Source organism: Crinia signifera, chromosome 1, assembly GCF_055691185.1.
Source record: "Crinia signifera chromosome 1, ASM5569118v1, whole genome shotgun sequence".
NCBI lineage: Eukaryota > Metazoa > Chordata > Amphibia > Anura > Myobatrachidae > Crinia > Crinia signifera.
The window spans coordinates 321,722,144-321,728,823 of NC_139217.1; positions in this window are offsets into that span (position 1 = coordinate 321,722,144).

Genomic DNA, 6,680 nt, shown 5'->3' on the forward strand with positions numbered 1-6,680 from the left:
ATGCAAAAAACAATGGCCCTTTAATTTTTAGAATTTAATATGATCTTGGATCTAGGCTGTGGGGAGAGGAGGTTCAGGAACTTAAAAGAGGGGGGCTAGGGATTAGACAGTGGGGCATTAGGGTTAAGTACTAGCTGTTAGGGAGGGATAGCTTGCAGGGGGGAGGGTTAGGGTTAGGCTGCTTAGGGGGAAGTGGAGTATACTTACCTGACCCCTGTCTGAATTCCCTCCTTTGAGAAGGATTATGGGCCACGTCTTCCCCACCACAGATCATTGCTCTGTAATATATATATATATATATATATATATATATATATATATATATATATATATAATGTGTGTGTGTTTTATTTATATATATATATATATATATATATATATTACACACATACATATGGAAACTCCCCTTTAAAATTCTTGCATTTGCCCCTGGGCGCTGGCACCACGCATGAAAATATGAAAGGGGGGGGGGGGGGGGGGGGGGCGGGCGCCGTGACATGAGCTTGCTCCGGGTGCTATAGCTTCATGCTACACCACTGAGCACACGTACTGATTATTGCATGCACTGAAATTATACTAAAAAGTAACCGACCCAGGTACAATCTGTGTGAAGCCAGATGCAGTGAGTCAGTGAGACTGCACTGGCTTCACTGTGACTGGCAGTAGCTTCTTATTGGAAGTCCGACCTGCTAGTCACCCAAGGCAGTTCCATTGACCCCTCCCTGTTTGATGCCTCTCTGGGCTGCTGTGGCTGCAACCCATAAAAACAGGTTCTGCGCATGTGTAGTACCGAAGACAATACTGTGCATGCGCCAGACCCGGGGTTGTGAATATGCTTCTATGGACTGCTGCCAAAGCAGCCCTTAGAGACTGGGAGCCAGTGCATGCACAGTACCGAAGAAGCTACTGCGCATACACACTGCGCCCCCCTTCTTCACAGAGGTAAGAGTCACCACTGCATATTAAGGTACTTGTGTATTTTGGCGGCGCCCATCGCATCGCATACCATAACGCATGCGATGGTATGCGATGCGACGTGATTTCCTTGGATAGTGTGCGATGGCATACAATTTTCAAATTGTATGCCATTGTACATGGCATACAATGGCATACGATGCGATGCGATTAAACTTTGTATAAGCACCCTAATGGGTGCTTATACAATGTTAAGCACCCTAATGGGTGCTTACAATGTTAGATGCACCCCCACGCCACCCCCCCACTATAAACGTGAACCTGAAGCGTGGTGAGTGCAGCAAGCCCGCGAGGGGCGGCGGTAGGCGTCCTACAACCTTTTCATACCCCCACTATCCACGTCGGCGTGGAGTTGAGAATAGAATAGTGTGGCGAGCGCAGCGAGCCACCGAGCCCGAAGCGTGGCGAGCGCAGCGAGCCCCGCAAGGGGACGTGGATACCTGTGAAGCTCGCGAAGGGACGCCTTTACCTGTGAAGGTATCCGCGTCCCCTCGCGGGGCGCGCTGCGCTCGCCACGCTTCGGGCTCAACTATTCTCAACTCCACGCAGACGTGGATAGAGTGGGTATGAAAAGGTCGTAGGACGCATACCGCCGCCCCTCGCGGGCTCGCTGCGCTTGCCACGCTTCAGGTTCACGTTTATAGTGGGGGGTGGCGTGGGGGTGCATTAAACATTGTAAGATCCCATTAGGGTGCTCAAAAGCACCCTTTAGGGTGCTTATACGATTTTTGATTGCATAGGGAGTAAAAATCGCGTCGCATCGCATGGCATCGCATGCCATCCGGTACATGGCATGCGATGCGTTCATTGTGCGATGTACATCGGGGGCGCCGCTATTATACACAAGTACCCATATTAGTAATGTGACTGAATCAGACATTAAGGGGGGATTCAATAAGGTATAAGGCATGCTGCATAGTTGCAAATTTCCTGTCCACTCTCTCCTAGGGAGAGAATCCAGGTCAGCTCAGCTGGGGGTGAAAGCAGAGGTTAAGTCACCCATATGTTTTATTCATTCAGAATTCGTCGCCATTGAAATAAAGACTCGGACACAAATAAATGGACTCGGAGACAATAAATAATTACTCAGACAACTATATAAATTGGAAAATTAAGGTCACAGCCGAAATTTATTCAATCGAATGGCTGGAAATTCAAGGATTAATCAAAAAGTGGCCAAGAAGCATGGGTCTCGGCAATCGCCTATGTATCACTGCATAAATGGGCGTGGCCATGACCACGTCCTGCGTAACCTTACCGAGTAGCTCTATTTTCCCTTAACTGGCAGAGTACTGGTCCCTCCCTAAGATGGTGACCTGGTCCTCCCCTAAGGTAGTGACCGACTCGCCTCTCTCCCAGGGAAAATGCTAGCCAATTTCTGTCACGCTAATCTCTTTCAACCGAGGAGCCATGCTCTCCGCCCTCCATTAACTCTTGCAAGGTCCTAAACCTTTTCACTTCTCCTTCGCCCTTCAATTTGCAAGGCCCTAAGACTTTGCAACTTCTCCTTCGCCCTCCACTTGCAAGGTCCTAAACCTTTGCACTTACACAACAAAATTTTCTTACTTCGGGTGGGTGGGTGGGAATCCAAAAATGGCAAGAGGGATAATTTACCTCAGCCAACACTTATATAACCTTCCAAACTCCTCCCCCTACCTAGTCACTACTGGCTATCCCACCTGACCTGCAACCAACCAGCACTTAGAACTAAAACACCAATGACAACTGCTCTAACTAATTCTTACTACAAAAACAGGGTGCTTATCTCATCTCAAGCTTAGGTAAGCTTTTGATTCTATGTAATGCACCACAGGAGGTGAAGTGGAGGCCTAACATTAGAGAGGAGGCAGTACAAGGGCATAGTAGTTGTAATGGCATCATCATAGCCACACCCCTGCTATAGGGGAGAGTGGCTTTGATGATGGGATTCAGCTAAAATTGCATCATCAGCCACATCTGCCACCAATTTTACTCGCTAAGTGGGTGGGCGGGCATGGGTGCAGCACAAGTCGGAAGACTTGCCCGTTCTTCAGGCGGCCGGGAAGGTCACACGATTTTCATGAACCTCCAGCCTCCTGTCCACTCCGGAGGGTATTCAATTTATCTGCATTTCCCTGCATGGTTCCTGCAGCGAATTGAATCCTGCTAATTGAATCGATGGTAAACGCAGCGATTAATTGAATCTCCCTCTAAAATGTTTTAAACTGACTCAAAAGCGGCAACTCTATTACATATATGCCTACCCACAAGGGATGGCCAGGAGGCTTCCAGAAAATCAGGTATTCCTTCCGGCCTCCCGGAATGGCTCCCAACCCCGGAACCCCCAGCCCCGCTCCTTCAGAAATATCAGCAATTTGTGGGTTTCCATGAAGGGGGCAGGGCTAAAATGACACCCTCACCTCAGCAACTTGAGAATCACAGCATTTCCTGTAATGGGGTCTAAAGCAGCCCATACACGCTGCTTTGTGGGCGTGCTTTCCGTGCTGTACTAGCACGGATCACATTGCATTGCATGTGCATCAGTTGTGCATGCAATGCGATGCAATGTGATGAAACCTAAGTACAAAAAGTATGTGCTTGCACATACTTTTTGTACTTAGGTTTCATCATATTGCATCGCATTGCATGCACAACGTGTGCACAGGCAATGCAATGTGATCCGTGCTAGTACAGCACGGAAAGCACGCCCACAAAGCAGCGTGTATGGGCTGCTTTAGACCCCATTACAGGAAATGCTGTGATTCTCAAGTTGCTTGCACATACTTTTTGTACTTAGGTTTCATCATATTGCATCGCATTGCATGCACAACGTGTGCACAGGCAATGCAATGCAGTGTGATCCGTGCTAGTACAGCACAGAAAGCACACCCTAAATAGCAGCGTGTATGGGCTGCTTTAGAGAAATTAGGGTTCAAACACCTCTCCTCCTGGAAGTGTTGCTGAGAACAAAAAGTAGGCAAATATGCTATATTATAGTGTCAATTTTCAGGACTGACTTGATCTAATAACTTCACCAAGCCTGTTGTTTTGCGCTATGCACATCACGTTTTCTTTGTTTCATTTTCTAATTAAAATCACTTTAAGGAGCAGCTCCTTAAAATATGTCACAGTGTTGACACCCTGCATAGGAATCTCCTGACACACATCAAGTGGAGAAATCCATCACTTGTCAGGACTCTGTGGCACATGTATATTATCATGCAGTGGTTGCTGGCAAAAAGTTATATTGCAAGCTTGGTACAGTGTGTCTGTCACTTCTGCATGTCACAGGTTGTGTAAAGGTGTGTGCACACTAGAAGATATTTTTAAGCTATATGCACAATAACAAAATTATTAATATTATCGTGAATATCATCTAGTGTATATGCACTAAGTTGTAAATGATGCAAAATTACGCGATTTGCAGCCCCGCAAAAAAAATTAATTTTATGCAGCATTGAAGGGGGGTGCTGGGGCTGCCAGGAAAATGCAGAATATTCTTCCTGAATATCACTGGTTAGATGGCGCCATAGAGGAGGAGGGACACACTTGCCATCACAAGGTAAGATGCAGGTCTGGAGTGGTGCCAATGCTCAGAGGAGGAGGCCTGTTGCACACGGTCCCTTGAACCTGTTCATTATATGAAGCTACCATGACTAGGGATTGTCATACTGTGATCATGACACAGCAGAAATTAGCTGCAATGTATCTATGCAGTTCAGCAATCCATTGTTAAAGTAGAATAATAAACACATCTTACAGGCAAATACAAGCATTTATTAGGCAAAACAGATATCCACCACAGATATACAGTATTAAAAATCTTTCCGTGCCATTACCATTCAATGTTTTAGAATGTGTTGGAAGTGTAAGGTAATCAGAAAGGAAGAAGTCCCTAATTGCAACCAAAAAATCTCACTGTATCTCTACATTCCACATTAGACTCTCAGAGTGTCTAAACATTCCTCTTTAGAATCTCACAGTATCTCGGCATTCCAAGCATCTCCACATTTAGCTAAAACAATACTATGTAGGTGGCCTCCTGAATATTATCTATTTAGCTGTCTTGTGTGACTAATTATCCAGTTGATTATGTTTTCCACTACGACTATCTGACAAATCACTTAAGATATTTATAGAACCATGCTATACTGGTTATTATGTCTGTCATGCAAACATAATAGAAACACATTTAATCAGGATAAGTAGTGAATGCACTCAAATATATTACATAGTAAAAACTATTTTAGCAACCTTTAATAACATGAAATCATTGAACATGAAATTGGTTGAATGAATATCTGTAGACACTTAAGCGTGTATGGACAGCGATGATCGCGTTCATCTCTGGGGGAAAGACGCTCAGTCCATACACACTGAGCGGCTTTCCCCCTGCCTGGTGGCTCCAGTGGGGAGAGGATGGCCTATGCAAAGCCGTCCTGAAAGCCACTCATCTGCTGGTACTACCAGCAGATGAGCGGCTTTCCCAGCGATGATGCGGGAGCGCGCAGCAGCGCTCACCACTCATCGCTGGGGCATACACACACTGGGCTTCTTTTAGCTGAAAGCCGCTCAAACTGGGTGTTTTGAGCGATTTTCAGCTCAAAGTCGCCCAGTGTGTATGGGCCTTTAAATATCAGATATCAGCCACAATCAAATCCTCAATCTTTCATCTGAGGAACATAGCCAGAATCAAACACTTAATTCCCCCAGAAGATCTGCCAAAAGTCATACATGCATTTGTATCATCTCGCTTAGATTCCTGAAATGCCCTTTACCTTGGTCTCCCAGCAAAAGAATTGCACCGATTACAGCTGGTACAAAACACAGCTACCAGGCTGTTAACCAACCAGCCCTGTTCTAGCCTCATAACTCCCATTCTCTACTCCCTTCACTGGCTGCCTGTAAGATGGCAAATCATCTTCAAGATTAATTTACTGAGTTTCGAAGACCTACATGACCAAGGCCCAAGGTACCTGAAGCAGCTTCTGATTCCATACTGTCCCACCCGATTACTGAGATCTGTAGATGAAGGACTTCTAGCAGTACCTAGGATCTCCCGTAATTCGTCTGGGGGTCAAACTTTTAGCCGTGCGGCTCAGACTCTATGGAACTCACTTCCTACACTGTTCAAGAGCCCCCCACTCTAGAATCCATCAAAAACAGACTCAAGACTTTCCTGTTTACTCAAGCTTTTCGTAACTCCCTTAAATATTGTTTATGATAAGCTTTTCTGTACTTCATTTTTTAATGTACTGTGTTACATTTATTCTATGTGTTAAGTGCCCTGAGTCATATTGAAGAAAGAGCGCTATATAAATAAAATTATGATTATTATTATTAGACTGTGGGCTGTCATATCCTCTTTATCCTTAGTGTCATGTTGCATCTCCTAGCAAGTGTCATCTGCAGTTTTATCTGCAAATGCAATTTTATATGACTTGTAACGCCAGCAGTTTTTTTTTACACCTTATACCCTTTCACATGACCATGCTGGGTCAGACCAGGCCAGGTCTGGCGCTTTCACATTACACCCGGGTTGCCCATTATACAGAGGGTTACGCGGGTTTAACTCTTCATACAACCCAGGTTGAATTTCTGAGTTGGTCAATCCGGATCTGACATTAACCAATTCTGGCAATTACCCGGGTCTGTAGTACAGTGTGAAAAGGGTATACTGAAGAAATTATTATTTATTGGACTGTTAAGCATCAATACACATAGCA